This window comes from Coregonus lavaretus (assembly GCF_964263955.1).
Source record: "Coregonus lavaretus genome assembly, contig: HAP1_SCAFFOLD_934, whole genome shotgun sequence".
NCBI classification, from domain to species: domain Eukaryota; kingdom Metazoa; phylum Chordata; class Actinopteri; order Salmoniformes; family Salmonidae; genus Coregonus; species Coregonus lavaretus.
In genome coordinates, this window is record NW_028166773.1 from 118,047 (window position 1) to 139,412 (window position 21,366).

The window sequence follows — 21,366 nt, forward strand, 5'->3', positions numbered from 1 at the left end:
TGCTGACATCCATGCAGGCCCACATTGACCTTGTGACCTCTGGAGCTCCATGCATCTTGTTCTACACTCCCTGCCTAGTAAAACCCTTTCTCCCATGGGCCTGAGAGTACAGCTCATTTGAGACCATTTTGGAAAAGATTTTCTGTCATTTTTAAATGCCCACAAAAAATTTCACATTATACTGCTGTTTTGAATGTATAGCAAAACCAGGTAGTTTTGAGGTTGAATAGCTACTTGAGTTGCTTGGTTCTACTGAAATTACCAACAGGCATTGGTCCAGGGTGATCAGGCCTATAATTTGAGACCATTTGGGTAAAGATTAGAGCTTTCTTTCCTTTTTAAATCACTCCAGGCAATATGTAATACAAATCTGATTTGGTTGCAATGCTGGGAAGAACTACACCACAGTAGATCCACGTTGCCTTTCAACTTTTTTCAAATAGGTTAAATCCTTCCAAAATGTCATATGAGGTGCAGCAGGCTAGGAGAAAGGGGGGAGAGAGTGGCCAGCCTCCACAGGGGATATAGAAATACATTGCCTGCTGCCCTAACTTCAACTTGATGCCTATGTGGGTTTATATTGCCATATCAAACTGTCTTCTTTGTCAACCCATCAGGCCACTATAAGGATTACCTGTGTTGAGTTTAAGCTTCCTGGAGCAACCGGAAGTGGGAAGATTGACCCTAAACATGGTTTAGATGTATCCACCAGCAGATAGTGAAAACGCTACATTCAACCCTCTGTAAAAAGTTTAGTTTTTCACGGATTGACCTGAAACTCAGGATTCTGTAAGAGCTTGTCCCAATGAGGATATGTGTTTAATTACAGCTTCCTGTGACAACCGGAAGTGCCTTACATTGTGGTCATAGGTGCTGTTTCGAAGGGTTTAAAAGGCCACATCCTTCCAAAATGTCACATGTGTGATTAGGCAACCCTCATGAACCCGTACATATTAGAAAACCAGGTTTTTATCCGTTTGTTTTTTTATAAAGCTAGAAAAAAATATATAAAAAAAAAAAAAAATATGAAGAAAATATGCATCACTAACTGTAAGTCGCTCTGGATAAGAGTGTCTGCTAAATGACTACCAAAAAAAAATATATATATATTTTTTCATAAATATGAAAATGAAAAAAAAGACGACTACCAGGTGAACGCATAACTTACCACGTGCCCGTAGCCAAACACGTCTTTAAATGACCAGTGGGGTCGAATCCGGGTGGGGGGGTGTGATAACTGCCTGAATGGAGGTGAAGCTTCACTTAATCTACTTTGAAGCAGAAAAAAAAATATGAAAAATTATTTTTTCAAAAATATGAAAATGAAAAAAAAGAAGACATGGGGGCGTGCGGGACGCACTCGCTAAGCGGACCGGCACATTGAACGCGGGTCGGCGACTCCCCGCTTGCCAGGAGCCCTCCGAAAACGTGGACGGATCCTGCCGAGTAAGAAATGATACTCGGGAGGTGTTTACCCAGCTGCCGAGTATACCAGGTGATGTAGGACAGGTTCACTCACACACACACTCACACAGACACACCTATTCACTTGGGCCTTCTCCCTCATGCCCTGCTGACATCCATGCAGGCCCACATTGACCTTGTGACCTCTGGAGCTCCATGCATCTTGTTCTACACTCCCTGCCTAGTAAAACCCTTTCTCCCATGGGCCTGAGAGTACAGCTCATTTGAGACCATTTTGGAAAAGATTTTCTGTCATTTTTAAATGCCCACAAAAAATTTCACATTATACTGCTGTTTTGAATGTATAGCAAAACCAGGTAGTTTTGAGGTTGAATAGCTACTTGAGTTGCTTGGTTCTACTGAAATTACCAACAGGCATTGGTCCAGGGTGATCAGGCCTATAATTTGAGACCATTTGGGTAAAGATTAGAGCTTTCTTTCCTTTTTAAATCACTCCAGGCAATATGTAATACAAATCTGATTTGGTTGCAATGCTGGGAAGAACTACACCACAGTAGATCCACGTTGCCTTTCAACTTTTTTCAAATAGGTTAAATCCTTCCAAAATGTCATATGAGGTGCAGCAGGCTAGGAGAAAGGGGGGAGAGAGTGGCCAGCCTCCACAGGGGATATAGAAATACATTGCCTGCTGCCCTAACTTCAACTTGATGCCTATGTGGGTTTATATTGCCATATCAAACTGTCTTCTTTGTCAACCCATCAGGCCACTATAAGGATTACCTGTGTTGAGTTTAAGCTTCCTGGAGCAACCGGAAGTGGGAAGATTGACCCTAAACATGGTTTAGATGTATCCACCAGCAGATAGTGAAAACGCTACATTCAACCCTCTGTAAAAAGTTTAGTTTTTCACGGATTGACCTGAAACTCAGGATTCTGTAAGAGCTTGTCCCAATGAGGATATGTGTTTAATTACAGCTTCCTGTGACAACCGGAAGTGCCTTACATTGTGGTCATAGGTGCTGTTTCGAAGGGTTTAAAAGGCCACATCCTTCCAAAATGTCACATGTGTGATTAGGCAACCCTCATGAACCCGTACATATTAGAAAACCAGGTTTTTATCCGTTTGTTTTTTTATAAAGCTAGAAAAAAATATATAAAAAAAATAAAAAATATGAAGAAAATATGCATCACTAACTGTAAGTCGCTCTGGATAAGAGTGTCTGCTAAATGACTACCAAAAAAATATATATATATATTTTTTCATAAATATGAAAATGAAAAAAAAGACGACTACCAGGTGAACGCATAACTTACCACGTGCCCGTAGCCAAACACGTCTTTAAATGACCAGTGGGGTCGAATCCGGGTGGGGGGGTGTGATAACTGCCTGAATGGAGGTGAAGCTTCACTTAATCTACTTTGAAGCAGAAAAAAAAATATGAAAAATTATTTTTTCAAAAATATGAAAATGAAAAAAAAGAAGACATGGGGGCGTGCGGGACGCACTCGCTAAGCGGACCGGCACATTGAACGCGGGTCGGCGACTCCCCGCTTGCCAGGAGCCCTCCGAAAACGTGGACGGATCCTGCCGAGTAAGAAATGATACTCGGGAGGTGTTTACCCAGCTGCCGAGTATACCAGGTGATGTAGGACAGGTTCACTCACACACACACTCACACAGACACACCTATTCACTTGGGCCTTCTCCCTCATGCCCTGCTGACATCCATGCAGGCCCACATTGACCTTGTGACCTCTGGAGCTCCATGCATCTTGTTCTACACTCCCTGCCTAGTAAAACCCTTTCTCCCATGGGCCTGAGAGTACAGCTCATTTGAGACCATTTTGGAAAAGATTTTCTGTCATTTTTAAATGCCCACAAAAAATTTCACATTATACTGCTGTTTTGAATGTATAGCAAAACCAGGTAGTTTTGAGGTTGAATAGCTACTTGAGTTGCTTGGTTCTACTGAAATTACCAACAGGCATTGGTCCAGGGTGATCAGGCCTATAATTTGAGACCATTTGGGTAAAGATTAGAGCTTTCTTTCCTTTTTAAATCACTCCAGGCAATATGTAATACAAATCTGATTTGGTTGCAATGCTGGGAAGAACTACACCACAGTAGATCCACGTTGCCTTTCAACTTTTTTCAAATAGGTTAAATCCTTCCAAAATGTCATATGAGGTGCAGCAGGCTAGGAGAAAGGGGGGAGAGAGTGGCCAGCCTCCACAGGGGATATAGAAATACATTGCCTGCTGCCCTAACTTCAACTTGATGCCTATGTGGGTTTATATTGCCATATCAAACTGTCTTCTTTGTCAACCCATCAGGCCACTATAAGGATTACCTGTGTTGAGTTTAAGCTTCCTGGAGCAACCGGAAGTGGGAAGATTGACCCTAAACATGGTTTAGATGTATCCACCAGCAGATAGTGAAAACGCTACATTCAACCCTCTGTAAAAAGTTTAGTTTTTCACGGATTGACCTGAAACTCAGGATTCTGTAAGAGCTTGTCCCAATGAGGATATGTGTTTAATTACAGCTTCCTGTGACAACCGGAAGTGCCTTACATTGTGGTCATAGGTGCTGTTTCGAAGGGTTTAAAAGGTCACATCCTTCCAAAATGTCACATGTGTGATTAGGCAACCCTCATGAACCCGTACATATTAGAAAACCAGGTTTTTATCCGTTTGTTTTTTTATAAAGCTAGAAAAATATATATAAAAAATATAAAAAATATGAAGAAAATATGCATCACTAACTGTAAGTCGCTCTGGATAAGAGTGTCTGCTAAATGACTACCAAAAAAATATATATATATATTTTTTCATAAATATGAAAATGAAAAAAAAGACGACTACCAGGTGAACGCATAACTTACCACGTGCCCGTAGCCAAACACGTCTTTAAATGACCAGTGGGGTCGAATCCGGGTGGCGGGGTGTGATAACTGCCTGAATGGAGGTGAAGCTTCACTTAATCTACTTTGAAGCAGAAAAAAAAAAATGAAAAATTATTTTTTCAAAAATATGAAAATGAAAAAAAAGAATACATGGGGGCGTGCGGGACGCACTCGCTAAGCGGACCGGCACATTGAACGCGGGTCGGCGACTCCCCGCTTGCCAGGAGCCCTCCGAAAACGTGGACGGATCCTGCCGAGTAAGAAATGATACTCGGGAGGTGTTTACCCAGCTGCCGAGTATACCAGGTGATGTAGGACAGGTTCACTCACACACACACTCACACAGACACACCTATTCACTTGGGCCTTCTCCCTCATGCCCTGCTGACATCCATGCAGGCCCACATTGACCTTGTGACCTCTGGAGCTCCATGCATCTTGTTCTACACTCCCTGCCTAGTAAAACCCTTTCTCCCATGGGCCTGAGAGTACAGCTCATTTGAGACCATTTTGGAAAAGATTTTCTGTCATTTTTAAATGCCCACAAAAAATTTCACATTATACTGCTGTTTTGAATGTATAGCAAAACCAGGTAGTTTTGAGGTTGAATAGCTACTTGAGTTGCTTGGTTCTACTGAAATTACCAACAGGCATTGGTCCAGGGTGATCAGGCCTATAATTTGAGACCATTTGGGTAAAGATTAGAGCTTTCTTTCCTTTTTAAATCACTCCAGGCAATATGTAATACAAATCTGATTTGGTTGCAATGCTGGGAAGAACTACACCACAGTAGATCCACGTTGCCTTTCAACTTTTTTCAAATAGGTTAAATCCTTCCAAAATGTCATATGAGGTGCAGCAGGCTAGGAGAAAGGGGGGAGAGAGTGGCCAGCCTCCACAGGGGATATAGAAATACATTGCCTGCTGCCCTAACTTCAACTTGATGCCTATGTGGGTTTATATTGCCATATCAAACTGTCTTCTTTGTCAACCCATCAGGCCACTATAAGGATTACCTGTGTTGAGTTTAAGCTTCCTGGAGCAACCGGAAGTGGGAAGATTGACCCTAAACATGGTTTAGATGTATCCACCAGCAGATAGTGAAAACGCTACATTCAACCCTCTGTAAAAAGTTTAGTTTTTCACGGATTGACCTGAAACTCAGGATTCTGTAAGAGCTTGTCCCAATGAGGATATGTGTTTAATTACAGCTTCCTGTGACAACCGGAAGTGCCTTACATTGTGGTCATAGGTGCTGTTTCGAAGGGTTTAAAAGGCCACATCCTTCCAAAATGTCACATGTGTGATTAGGCAACCCTCATGAACCCGTACATATTAGAAAACCAGGTTTTTATCCGTTTGTTTTTTTATAAAGCTAGAAAAATATATATAAAAAAAATAAAAAATATGAAGAAAATATGCATCACTAACTGTAAGTCGCTCTGGATAAGAGTGTCTGCTAAATGACTACCAAAAAAATATATATATATATTTTTTCATAAATATGAAAATGAAAAAAAAGACGACTACCAGGTGAACGCATAACTTACCACGTGCCCGTAGCCAAACACGTCTTTAAATGACCAGTGGGGTCGAATCCGGGTGGGGGGGTGTGATAACTGCCTGAATGGAGGTGAAGCTTCACTTAATCTACTTTGAAGCAGAAAAAAAAATATGAAAAATTATTTTTTCAAAAATATGAAAATGAAAAAAAAGAAGACATGGGGGCGTGCGGGACGCACTCGCTAAGCGGACCGGCACATTGAACGCGGGTCGGCGACTCCCCGCTTGCCAGGAGCCCTCCGAAAACGTGGACGGATCCTGCCGAGTAAGAAATGATACTCGGGAGGTGTTTACCCAGCTGCCGAGTATACCAGGTGATGTAGGACAGGTTCACTCACACACACACTCACACAGACACACCTATTCACTTGGGCCTTCTCCCTCATGCCCTGCTGACATCCATGCAGGCCCACATTGACCTTGTGACCTCTGGAGCTCCATGCATCTTGTTCTACACTCCCTGCCTAGTAAAACCCTTTCTCCCATGGGCCTGAGAGTACAGCTCATTTGAGACCATTTTGGAAAAGATTTTCTGTCATTTTTAAATGCCCACAAAAAATTTCACATTATACTGCTGTTTTGAATGTATAGCAAAACCAGGTAGTTTTGAGGTTGAATAGCTACTTGAGTTGCTTGGTTCTACTGAAATTACCAACAGGCATTGGTCCAGGGTGATCAGGCCTATAATTTGAGACCATTTGGGTAAAGATTAGAGCTTTCTTTCCTTTTTAAATCACTCCAGGCAATATGTAATACAAATCTGATTTGGTTGCAATGCTGGGAAGAACTACACCACAGTAGATCCACGTTGCCTTTCAACTTTTTTCAAATAGGTTAAATCCTTCCAAAATGTCATATGAGGTGCAGCAGGCTAGGAGAAAGGGGGGAGAGAGTGGCCAGCCTCCACAGGGGATATAGAAATACATTGCCTGCTGCCCTAACTTCAACTTGATGCCTATGTGGGTTTATATTGCCATATCAAACTGTCTTCTTTGTCAACCCATCAGGCCACTATAAGGATTACCTGTGTTGAGTTTAAGCTTCCTGGAGCAACCGGAAGTGGGAAGATTGACCCTAAACATGGTTTAGATGTATCCACCAGCAGATAGTGAAAACGCTACATTCAACCCTCTGTAAAAAGTTTAGTTTTTCACGGATTGACCTGAAACTCAGGATTCTGTAAGAGCTTGTCCCAATGAGGATATGTGTTTAATTACAGCTTCCTGTGACAACCGGAAGTGCCTTACATTGTGGTCATAGGTGCTGTTTCGAAGGGTTTAAAAGGCCACATCCTTCCAAAATGTCACATGTGTGATTAGGCAACCCTCATGAACCCGTACATATTAGAAAACCAGGTTTTTATCCGTTTGTTTTTTTATAAAGCTAGAAAAAAATATATAAAAAAAATAAAAAATATGAAGAAAATATGCATCACTAACTGTAAGTCGCTCTGGATAAGAGTGTCTGCTAAATGACTACCAAAAAAAAATATATATATATTTTTTCATAAATATGAAAATGAAAAAAAAGACGACTACCAGGTGAACGCATAACTTACCACGTGCCCGTAGCCAAACACGTCTTTAAATGACCAGTGGGGTCGAATCCGGGTGGGGGGGTGTGATAACTGCCTGAATGGAGGTGAAGCTTCACTTAATCTACTTTGAAGCAGAAAAAAAAATATGAAAAATTATTTTTTCAAAAATATGAAAATGAAAAAAAAGAAGACATGGGGGCGTGCGGGACGCACTCGCTAAGCGGACCGGCACATTGAACGCGGGTCGGCGACTCCCCGCTTGCCAGGAGCCCTCCGAAAACGTGGACGGATCCTGCCGAGTAAGAAATGATACTCGGGAGGTGTTTACCCAGCTGCCGAGTATACCAGGTGATGTAGGACAGGTTCACTCACACACACACTCACACAGACACACCTATTCACTTGGGCCTTCTCCCTCATGCCCTGCTGACATCCATGCAGGCCCACATTGACCTTGTGACCTCTGGAGCTCCATGCATCTTGTTCTACACTCCCTGCCTAGTAAAACCCTTTCTCCCATGGGCCTGAGAGTACAGCTCATTTGAGACCATTTTGGAAAAGATTTTCTGTCATTTTTAAATGCCCACAAAAAATTTCACATTATACTGCTGTTTTGAATGTATAGCAAAACCAGGTAGTTTTGAGGTTGAATAGCTACTTGAGTTGCTTGGTTCTACTGAAATTACCAACAGGCATTGGTCCAGGGTGATCAGGCCTATAATTTGAGACCATTTGGGTAAAGATTAGAGCTTTCTTTCCTTTTTAAATCACTCCAGGCAATATGTAATACAAATCTGATTTGGTTGCAATGCTGGGAAGAACTACACCACAGTAGATCCACGTTGCCTTTCAACTTTTTTCAAATAGGTTAAATCCTTCCAAAATGTCATATGAGGTGCAGCAGGCTAGGAGAAAGGGGGGAGAGAGTGGCCAGCCTCCACAGGGGATATAGAAATACATTGCCTGCTGCCCTAACTTCAACTTGATGCCTATGTGGGTTTATATTGCCATATCAAACTGTCTTCTTTGTCAACCCATCAGGCCACTATAAGGATTACCTGTGTTGAGTTTAAGCTTCCTGGAGCAACCGGAAGTGGGAAGATTGACCCTAAACATGGTTTAGATGTATCCACCAGCAGATAGTGAAAACGCTACATTCAACCCTCTGTAAAAAGTTTAGTTTTTCACGGATTGACCTGAAACTCAGGATTCTGTAAGAGCTTGTCCCAATGAGGATATGTGTTTAATTACAGCTTCCTGTGACAACCGGAAGTGCCTTACATTGTGGTCATAGGTGCTGTTTCGAAGGGTTTAAAAGGCCACATCCTTCCAAAATGTCACATGTGTGATTAGGCAACCCTCATGAACCCGTACATATTAGAAAACCAGGTTTTTATCCGTTTGTTTTTTTATAAAGCTAGAAAAAAATATATAAAAAAAATAAAAAATATGAAGAAAATATGCATCACTAACTGTAAGTCGCTCTGGATAAGAGTGTCTGCTAAATGACTACCAAAAAAAAATATATATATATTTTTTCATAAATATGAAAATGAAAAAAAAGACGACTACCAGGTGAACGCATAACTTACCACGTGCCCGTAGCCAAACACGTCTTTAAATGACCAGTGGGGTCGAATCCGGGTGGGGGGGTGTGATAACTGCCTGAATGGAGGTGAAGCTTCACTTAATCTACTTTGAAGCAGAAAAAAAAATATGAAAAATTATTTTTTCAAAAATATGAAAATGAAAAAAAAGAAGACATGGGGGCGTGCGGGACGCACTCGCTAAGCGGACCGGCACATTGAACGCGGGTCGGCGACTCCCCGCTTGCCAGGAGCCCTCCGAAAACGTGGACGGATCCTGCCGAGTAAGAAATGATACTCGGGAGGTGTTTACCCAGCTGCCGAGTATACCAGGTGATGTAGGACAGGTTCACTCACACACACACTCACACAGACACACCTATTCACTTGGGCCTTCTCCCTCATGCCCTGCTGACATCCATGCAGGCCCACATTGACCTTGTGACCTCTGGAGCTCCATGCATCTTGTTCTACACTCCCTGCCTAGTAAAACCCTTTCTCCCATGGGCCTGAGAGTACAGCTCATTTGAGACCATTTTGGAAAAGATTTTCTGTCATTTTTAAATGCCCACAAAAAATTTCACATTATACTGCTGTTTTGAATGTATAGCAAAACCAGGTAGTTTTGAGGTTGAATAGCTACTTGAGTTGCTTGGTTCTACTGAAATTACCAACAGGCATTGGTCCAGGGTGATCAGGCCTATAATTTGAGACCATTTGGGTAAAGATTAGAGCTTTCTTTCCTTTTTAAATCACTCCAGGCAATATGTAATACAAATCTGATTTGGTTGCAATGCTGGGAAGAACTACACCACAGTAGATCCACGTTGCCTTTCAACTTTTTTCAAATAGGTTAAATCCTTCCAAAATGTCATATGAGGTGCAGCAGGCTAGGAGAAAGGGGGGAGAGAGTGGCCAGCCTCCACAGGGGATATAGAAATACATTGCCTGCTGCCCTAACTTCAACTTGATGCCTATGTGGGTTTATATTGCCATATCAAACTGTCTTCTTTGTCAACCCATCAGGCCACTATAAGGATTACCTGTGTTGAGTTTAAGCTTCCTGGAGCAACCGGAAGTGGGAAGATTGACCCTAAACATGGTTTAGATGTATCCACCAGCAGATAGTGAAAACGCTACATTCAACCCTCTGTAAAAAGTTTAGTTTTTCACGGATTGACCTGAAACTCAGGATTCTGTAAGAGCTTGTCCCAATGAGGATATGTGTTTAATTACAGCTTCCTGTGACAACCGGAAGTGCCTTACATTGTGGTCATAGGTGCTGTTTCGAAGGGTTTAAAAGGTCACATCCTTCCAAAATGTCACATGTGTGATTAGGCAACCCTCATGAACCCGTACATATTAGAAAACCAGGTTTTTATCCGTTTGTTTTTTTATAAAGCTAGAAAAAAATATATAAAAAAAATAAAAAATATGAAGAAAATATGCATCACTAACTGTAAGTCGCTCTGGATAAGAGTGTCTGCTAAATGACTACCAAAAAAATATATATATATATTTTTTCATAAATATGAAAATGAAAAAAAAGACGACTACCAGGTGAACGCATAACTTACCACGTGCCCGTACCCAAACACGTCTTTAAATGACCAGTGGGGTCGAATCCGGGTGGCGGGGTGTGATAACTGCCTGAATGGAGGTGAAGCTTCACTTAATCTACTTTGAAGCAGAAAAAAAAATATGAAAAATTATTTTTTCAAAAATATGAAAATGAAAAAAAAGAATACATGGGGGCGTGCGGGACGCACTCGCTAAGCGGACCGGCACATTGAACGCGGGTCGGCGACTCCCCGCTTGCCAGGAGCCCTCCGAAAACGTGGACGGATCCTGCCGAGTAAGAAATGATACTCGGGAGGTGTTTACCCAGCTGCCGAGTATACCAGGTGATGTAGGACAGGTTCACTCACACACACACTCACACAGACACACCTATTCACTTGGGCCTTCTCCCTCATGCCCTGCTGACATCCATGCAGGCCCACATTGACCTTGTGACCTCTGGAGCTCCATGCATCTTGTTCTACACTCCCTGCCTAGTAAAACCCTTTCTCCCATGGGCCTGAGAGTACAGCTCATTTGAGACCATTTTGGAAAAGATTTTCTGTCATTTTTAAATGCCCACAAAAAATTTCACATTATACTGCTGTTTTGAATGTATAGCAAAACCAGGTAGTTTTGAGGTTGAATAGCTACTTGAGTTGCTTGGTTCTACTGAAATTACCAACAGGCATTGGTCCAGGGTGATCAGGCCTATAATTTGAGACCATTTGGGTAAAGATTAGAGCTTTCTTTCCTTTTTAAATCACTCCAGGCAATATGTAATACAAATCTGATTTGGTTGCAATGCTGGGAAGAACTACACCACAGTAGATACACGTTGCCTTTCAACTTTTTTCAAATAGGTTAAATCCTTCCAAAATGTCATATGAGGTGCAGCAGGCTAGGAGAAAGGGGGGAGAGAGTGGCCAGCCTCCACAGGGGATATAGAAATACATTGCCTGCTGCCCTAACTTCAACTTGATGCCTATGTGGGTTTATATTGCCATATCAAACTGTCTTCTTTGTCAACCCATCAGGCCACTATAAGGATTACCTGTGTTGAGTTTAAGCTTCCTGGAGCAACCGGAAGTGGGAAGATTGACCCTAAACATGGTTTAGATGTATCCACCAGCAGATAGTGAAAACGCTACATTCAACCCTCTGTAAAAAGTTTAGTTTTTCACGGATTGACCTGAAACTCAGGATTCTGTAAGAGCTTGTCCCAATGAGGATATGTGTTTAATTACAGCTTCCTGTGACAACCGGAAGTGCCTTACATTGTGGTCATAGGTGCTGTTTCGAAGGGTTTAAAAGGTCACATCCTTCCAAAATGTCACATGTGTGATTAGGCAACCCTCATGAACCCGTACATATTAGAAAACCAGGTTTTTATCCGTTTGTTTTTTTATAAAGCTAGAAAAAAATATATAAAAAAAATAAAAAATATGAAGAAAATATGCATCACTAACTGTAAGTCGCTCTGGATAAGAGTGTCTGCTAAATGACTACCAAAAAAATATATATATATATTTTTTCATAAATATGAAAATTAAAAAAAAGACGACTACCAGGTGAACGCATAACTTACCACGTGCCCGTAGCCAAACACGTCTTTAAATGACCAGTGGGGTCGAATCCGGGTGGGGGGGTGTGATAACTGCCTGAATGGAGGTGAAGCTTCACTTAATCTACTTTGAAGCAGAAAAAAAAATATGAAAAATTATTTTTTCAAAAATATGAAAATGAAAAAAAAGAATACATGGGGGCGTGCGGGACGCACTCGCTAAGCGGACCGGCACATTGAACGCGGGTCGGCGACTCCCCGCTTGCCAGGAGCCCTCCGAAAACGTGGACGGATCCTGCCGAGTAAGAAATGATACTCGGGAGGTGTTTACCCAGCTGCCGAGTATACCAGGTGATGTAGGACAGGTTCACTCACACACACACTCACACAGACACACCTATTCACTTGGGCCTTCTCCCTCATGCCCTGCTGACATCCATGCAGGCCCACATTGACCTTGTGACCTCTGGAGCTCCATGCATCTTGTTCTACACTCCCTGCCTAGTAAAACCCTTTCTCCCATGGGCCTGAGAGTACAGCTCATTTGAGACCATTTTGGAAAAGATTTTCTGTCATTTTTAAATGCCCACAAAAAATTTCACATTATACTGCTGTTTTGAATGTATAGCAAAACCAGGTAGTTTTGAGGTTGAATAGCTACTTGAGTTGCTTGGTTCTACTGAAATTACCAACAGGCATTGGTCCAGGGTGATCAGGCCTATAATTTGAGACCATTTGGGTAAAGATTAGAGCTTTCTTTCCTTTTTAAATCACTCCAGGCAATATGTAATACAAATCTGATTTGGTTGCAATGCTGGGAAGAACTACACCACAGTAGATCCACGTTGCCTTTCAACTTTTTTCAAATAGGTTAAATCCTTCCAAAATGTCATATGAGGTGCAGCAGGCTAGGAGAAAGGGGGGAGAGAGTGGCCAGCCTCCACAGGGGATATAGAAATACATTGCCTGCTGCCCTAACTTCAACTTGATGCCTATGTGGGTTTATATTGCCATATCAAACTGTCTTCTTTGTCAACCCATCAGGCCACTATAAGGATTACCTGTGTTGAGTTTAAGCTTCCTGGAGCAACCGGAAGTGGGAAGATTGACCCTAAACATGGTTTAGATGTATCCACCAGCAGATAGTGAAAACGCTACATTCAACCCTCTGTAAAAAGTTTAGTTTTTCACGGATTGACCTGAAACTCAGGATTCTGTAAGAGCTTGTCCCAATGAGGATATGTGTTTAATTACAGCTTCCTGTGACAACCGGAAGTGCCTTACATTGTGGTCATAGGTGCTGTTTCGAAGGGTTTAAAAGGTCACATCCTTCCAAAATGTCACATGTGTGATTAGGCAACCCTCATGAACCCGTACATATTAGAAAACCAGGTTTTTATCCGTTTGTTTTTTTATAAAGCTAGAAAAATATATATATAAAATAAATATATATATTTGAAGAAAATATGCATCACTAACTGTAAGTCGCTCTGGATAAGAGTGTCTGCTAAATGACTACCAAAAAAAAATATATATATATTTTTTCATAAATATGAAAATGAAAAAAAAGACGACTACCAGGTGAACGCATAACTTACCACGTGCCCGTAGCCAAACACGTCTTTAAATGACCAGTGGGGTCGAATCCGGGTGGGGGGGTGTGATAACTGCCTGAATGGAGGTGAAGCTTCACTTAATCTACTTTGAAGCAGAAAAAAAAATATGAAAAATTATTTTTTCAAAAATATGAAAATGAAAAAAAAGAAGACATGGGGGCGTGCGGGACGCACTCGCTAAGCGGACCGGCACATTGAACGCGGGTCGGCGACTCCCCGCTTGCCAGGAGCCCTCCGAAAACGTGGACGGATCCTGCCGAGTAAGAAATGATACTCGGGAGGTGTTTACCCAGCTGCCGACTATACCAGGTGATGTAGGACAGGTTCACTCACACACACACTCACACAGACACACCTATTCACTTGGGCCTTCTCCCTCATGCCCTGCTGACATCCATGCAGGCCCACATTGACCTTGTGACCTCTGGAGCTCCATGCATCTTGTTCTACACTCCCTGCCTAGTAAAACCCTTTCTCCCATGGGCCTGAGAGTACAGCTCATTTGAGACCATTTTGGAAAAGATTTTCTGTCATTTTTAAATGCCCACAAAAAATTTCACATTATACTGCTGTTTTGAATGTATAGCAAAACCAGGTAGTTTTGAGGTTGAATAGCTACTTGAGTTGCTTGGTTCTACTGAAATTACCAACAGGCATTGGTCCAGGGTGATCAGGCCTATAATTTGAGACCATTTGGGTAAAGATTAGAGCTTTCTTTCCTTTTTAAATCACTCCAGGCAATATGTAATACAAATCTGATTTGGTTGCAATGCTGGGAAGAACTACACCACAGTAGATCCACGTTGCCTTTCAACTTTTTTCAAATAGGTTAAATCCTTCCAAAATGTCATATGAGGTGCAGCAGGCTAGGAGAAAGGGGGGAGAGAGTGGCCAGCCTCCACAGGGGGTATAGAAATACATTGCCTGCTGCCCTAACTTCAACTTGATGCCTATGTGGGTTTATATTGCCATATCAAACTGTCTTCTTTGTCAACCCATCAGGCCACTATAAGGATTACCTGTGTTGAGTTTAAGCTTCCTGGAGCAACCGGAAGTGGGAAGATTGACCCTAAACATGGTTTAGATGTATCCACCAGCAGATAGTGAAAACGCTACATTCAACCCTCTGTAAAAAGTTTAGTTTTTCACGGATTGACCTGAAACTCAGGATTCTGTAAGAGCTTGTCCCAATGAGGATATGTGTTTAATTACAGCTTCCTGTGACAACCGGAAGTGCCTTACATTGTGGTCATAGGTGCTGTTTCGAAGGGTTTAAAAGGCCACATCCTTCCAAAATGTCACATGTGTGATTAGGCAACCCTCATGAACCCGTACATATTAGAAAACCAGGTTTTTATCTGTTTGTTTTTTTATAAAGCTAGAAAAAAATATATAAAAAAAATAAAAAATATGAAGAAAATATGCATCACTAACTGTAAGTCGCTCTGGATAAGAGTGTCTGCTAAATGACTACCAAAAAAATATATATATATATTTTTTCATAAATATGAAAATGAAAAAAAAGACGACTACCAGGTGAACGCATAACTTACCACGTGCCCGTAGCCAAACACGTCTTTAAATGACCAGTGGGGTCGAATCCGGGTGGGGGGGTGTGATAACTGCCTGAATGGAGGTGAAGCTTCACTTAATCTACTTTGAAGCAGAAAAAAAAATATGAAAAATTATTTTTTCAAAAATATGAAAATGAAAAAAAAGAAGACATGGGGGCGTGCGGGACGCACTCGCTAAGCGGACCGGCACATTGAACGCGGGTCGGCGACTCCCCGCTTGCCAGGAGCCCTCCGAAAACGTGGACGGATCCTGCCGAGTAAGAAATGATACTCGGGAGGTGTTTACCCAGCTGCCGAGTATACCAGGTGATGTAGGACAGGTTCACTCACACACACACTCACACAGACACACCTATTCACTTGGGCCTTCTCCCTCATGCCCTGCTGACATCCATGCAGGCCCACATTGACCTTGTGACCTCTGGAGCTCCATGCATCTTGTTCTACACTCCCTGCCTAGTAAAACCCTTTCTCCCATGGGCCTGAGAGTACAGCTCATTTGAGACCATTTTGGAAAAGATTTTCTGTCATTTTTAAATGCCCACAAAAAATTTCACATTATACTGCTGTTTTGAATGTATAGCAAAACCAGGTAGTTTTGAGGTTGAATAGCTACTTGAGTTGCTTGGTTCTACTGAAATTACCAACAGGCATTGGTCCAGGGTGATCAGGCCTATAATTTGAGACCATTTGGGTAAAGATTAGAGCTTTCTTTCCTTTTTAAATCACTCCAGGCAATATGTAATACAAATCTGATTTGGTTGCAATGCTGGGAAGAACTACACCACAGTAGATCCACGTTGCCTTTCAACTTTTTTCAAATAGGTTAAATCCTTCCAAAATGTCATATGAGGTGCAGCAGGCTAGGAGAAAGGGGGGAGAGAGTGGCCAGCCTCCACAGGGGGTATAGAAATACATTGCCTGCTGCCCTAACTTCAACTTGATGCCTATGTGGGTTTATATTGCCATATCAAACTGTCTTCTTTGTCAACCCATCAGGCCACTATAAGGATTACCTGTGTTGAGTTTAAGCTTCCTGGAGCAACCGGAAGTGGGAAGATTGACCCTAAACATGGTTTAGATGTATCCACCAGCAGATAGTGAAAACGCTACATTCAACCCTCTGTAAAAAGTTTAGTTTTTCACGGATTGACCTGAAGCTCAGGATTCTGTAAGAGCTTGTCCCAATGAGGATATGTGTTTAATTACAGCTTCCTGTGACAACCGGAAGTGCCTTACATTGTGGTCATAGGTGCTGTTTCGAAGGGTTTAAAAGGCCACATCCTTCCAAAATGTCACATGTGTGATTAGGCAACCCTCATGAACCCGTACATATTAGAAAACCAGGTTTTTATCCGTTTGTTTTTTTATAAAGCTAGAAAAAAATATATAAAAAAAATAAAAAATATGAAGAAAATATGCATCACTAACTGTAAGTCGCTCTGGATAAGAGTGTCTGCTAAATGACTACCAAAAAAATATATATATATTTTTTTTCATAAATATGAAAATGAAAAAAAAGACGACTACCAGGTGAACGCATAACTTACCACGTGCCCGTAGCCAAACACGTCTTTAAATGACCAGTGGGGTCGAAACCGGGTGGGGGGGTGTGATAACTGCCTGAATGGAGGTGAAGCTTCACTTAATCTACTTTGAAGCAGAAAAAAAAATATGAAAAATTATTTTTTCAAAAATATGAAAATGAAAAAAAAGAAGACATGGGGGCGTGCGGGACGCACTCGCTAAGCGGACCGGCACATTGAACGCGGGTCGGCGACTCCCCGCTTGCCAGGAGCCCTCCGAAAACGTGGACGGATCCTGCCGAGTAAGAAATGATACTCGGGAGGTGTTTACCCAGCTGCCGAGTATACCAGGTGATGTAGGACAGGTTCACTCACACACACACTCACACAGACACACCTATTCACTTGGGCCTTCTCCCTCATGCCCTGCTGACATCCATGCAGGCCCACATTGACCTTGTGACCTCTGGAGCTCCATGCATCTTGTTCTACACTCCCTGCCTAGTAAAACCCTTTCTCCCATGGGCCTGAGAGTACAGCTCATTTGAGACCATTTTGGAAAAGATTTTCTGTCATTTTTAAATGCCCACAAAAAATTTCACATTATACTGCTGTTTTGAATGTATAGCAAAACCAGGTAGTTTTGAGGTTGAATAGCTACTTGAGTTGCTTGGTTCTACTGAAATTACCAACAGGCATTGGTCCAGGGTGATCAGGCCTATAATTTGAGACCATTTGGGTAAAGATTAGAGCTTTCTTTCCTTTTTAAATCACTCCAGGCAATATGTAATACAAATCTGATTTGGTTGCAATGCTGGGAAGAACTACACCACAGTAGATCCACGTTGCCTTTCAACTTTTTTCAAATAGGTTAAATCCTTCCAAAATGTCATATGAGGTGCAGCAGGCTAGGAGAAAGGGGGGAGAGAGTGGCCAGCCTCCACAGGGGATATAGAAATACATTGCCTGCTGCCCTAACTTCAACTTGATGCCTATGTGGGTTTATATTGCCATATCAAACTGTCTTCTTTGTCAACCCATCAGGCCACTATAAGGATTACCTGTGTTGAGTTTAAGCTTCCTGGAGCAACCGGAAGTGGGAAGATTGACCCTAAACATGGTTTAGATGTATCCACCAGCAGATAGTGAAAACGCTACATTCAACCCTCTGTAAAAAGTTTAGTTTTTCACGGATTGACCTGAAACTCAGGATTCTGTAAGAGCTTGTCCCAATGAGGATATGTGTTTAATTACAGCTTCCTGTGACAACCGGAAGTGCCTTACATTGTGGTCATAGGTGCTGTTTCGAAGGGTTTAAAAGGTCACATCCTTCCAAAATGTCACATGTGTGATTAGGCAACCCTCATGAACCCGTACATATTAGAAAACCAGGTTTTTATCCGTTTGTTTTTTTATAAAGCTAGAAAAAAATATATAAAAAAAATAAAAAATATGAAGAAAATATGCATCACTAACTGTAAGTCGCTCTGGATAAGAGTGTCTGCTAAATGACTACCAAAAAAATATATATATATATTTTTTCATAAATATTTAAATGAAAAAAAAGACGACTACCAGGTGAACGCATAACTTACCACGTGCCCGTAGCCAAACACGTCTTTAAATGACCAGTGGGGTCGAATCCGGGTGGGGGGGTGTGATAACTGCCTGAATGGAGGTGAAGCTTCACTTAATCTACTTTGAAGCAGAAAAAAAATTATGAAAAATTATTTTTTCAAAAATATGAAAATGAAAAAAAAGAAGACATGGGGGCGTGCGGGACGCACTCGCTAAGCGGACCGGCACATTGAACGCGGGTCGGCGACTCCCCGCTTGCCAGGAGCCCTCCGAAAACGTGGACGGATCCTGCCGAGTAAGAAATGATACTCGGGAGGTGTTTACCCAGCTGCCGAGTATACCAGGTGATGTAGGACAGGTTCACTCACACACACACTCACACAGACACACCTATTCACTTGGGCCTTCTCCCTCATGCCCTGCTGACATCCATGCAGGCCCACATTGACCTTGTGACCTCTGGAGCTCCATGCATCTTGTTCTACACTCCCTGCCTAGTAAAACCCTTTCTCCCATGGGCCTGAGAGTACAGCTCATTTGAGACCATTTTGGAAAAGATTTTCTGTCATTTTTAAATGCCCACAAAAAATTTCACATTATACTGCTGTTTTGAATGTATAGCAAAACCAGGTAGTTTTGAGGTTGAATAGCTACTTGAGTTGCTTGGTTCTACTGAAATTACCAACAGGCATTGGTCCAGGGTGATCAGGCCTATAATTTGAGACCATTTGGGTAAAGATTAGAGCTTTCTTTCCTTTTTAAATCACTCCAGGCAATATGTAATACAAATCTGATTTGGTTGCAATGCTGGGAAGAACTACACCACAGTAGATCCACGTTGCCTTTCAACTTTTTTCAAATAGGTTAAATCCTTCCAAAATGTCATATGAGGTGCAGCAGGCTAGGAGAAAGGGGGGAGAGAGTGGCCAGCCTCCACAGGGGGTATAGAAATACATTGCCTGCTGCCCTAACTTCAACTTGATGCCTATGTGGGTTTATATTGCCATATCAAACTGTCTTCTTTGTCAACCCATCAGGCCACTATAAGGATTACCTGTGTTGAGTTTAAGCTTCCTGGAGCAACCGGAAGTGGGAAGATTGACCCTAAACATGGTTTAGATGTATCCACCAGCAGATAGTGAAAACGCTACATTCAACCCTCTGTAAAAAGTTTAGTTTTTCACGGATTGACCTGAAACTCAGGATTCTGTAAGAGCTTGTCCCAATGAGGATATGTGTTTAATTACAGCTTCCTGTGACAACCGGAAGTGCCTTACATTGTGGTCATAGGTGCTGTTTCGAAGGGTTTAAAAGGCCACATCCTTCCAAAATGTCACATGTGTGATTAGGCAACCCTCATGAACCCGTACATATTAGAAAACCAGGTTTTTATCCGTTTGTTTTTTTATAAAGCTAGAAAAAAATATATAAAAAAAATAAAAAATATGAAGAAAATATGCATCACTAACTGTAAGTCGCTCTGGATAAGAGTGTCTGCTAAATGACTACCAAAAAAATATATATATATTTTTTTTCATAAATATGAAAATGAAAAAAAAGACGACTACCAGGTGAACGCATAACTTACCACGTGCCCGTAGCCAAACACGTCTTTAAATGACCAGTGGGGTCGAATCCGGGTGGGGGGGTGTGATAACTGCCTGAATGGAGGTGAAGCTTCACTTAATCTACTTTGAAGCAGAAAAAAAAATATGAAAAATTATTTTTTCAAAAATATGAAAATGAAAAAAAAGAAGACATGGGGGCGTGCGGGACGCACTCGCTAAGCGGACCGGCACATTGAACGCGGGTCGGCGAGTCCCCGCTTGCCAGGAGCCCTCCGAAAACGTGGACGGATCCTGCCGAGTAAGAAATGATACTCGGGAGGTGTTTACCCAGCTGCCGAGTATACCAGGTGATGTAGGACAGGTTCACTCACACACACACTCACACAGACACACCTATTCACTTGGGCCTTCTCCCTCATGCCCTGCTGACATCCATGCAGGCCCACATTGACCTTGTGACCTCTGGAGCTCCATGCATCTTGTTCTACACTCCCTGCCTAGTAAAACCCTTTCTCCCATGGGCCTGAGAGTACAGCTCATTTGAGACCATTTTGGAAAAGATTTTCTGTCATTTTTAAATGCCCACAAAAAATTTCACATTATACTGCTGTTTTGAATGTATAGCAAAACCAGGTAGTTTTGAGGTTGAATAGCTACTTGAGTTGCTTGGTTCTACTGAAATTACCAACAGGCATTGGTCCAGGGTGATCAGGCCTATAATTTGAGACCATTTGGGTAAAGATTAGAGCTTTCTTTCCTTTTTAAATCACTCCAGGCAATATGTAATACAAATCTGATTTGGTTGCAATGCTGGGAAGAACTACACCACAGTAGATCCACGTTGCCTTTCAACTTTTTTCAAATAGGTTAAATCCTTCCAAAATGTCATATGAGGTGCAGCAGGCTAGGAGAAAGGGGGGAGAGAGTGGCCAGCCTCCACAGGGGATATAGAAATACATTGCCTGCTGCCCTAACTTCAACTTGATGCCTATGTGGGTTTATATTGCCATATCAAACTGTCTTCTTTGTCAACCCATCAGGCCACTATAAGGATTACCTGTGTTGAGTTTAAGCTTCCTGGAGCAACCGGAAGTGGGAAGATTGACCCTAAACATGGTTTAGATGTATCCACCAGCAGATAGTGAAAACGCTACATTCAACCCTCTGTAAAAAGTTTAGTTTTTCACGGATTGACCTGAAACTCAGGATTCTGTAAGAGCTTGTCCCAATGAGGATATGTGTTTAATTACAGCTTCCTGTGACAACCGGAAGTGCCTTACATTGTGGTCATAGGTGCTGTTTCGAAGGGTTTAAAAGGTCACATCCTTCCAAAATGTCACATGTGTGATTAGGCAACCCTCAT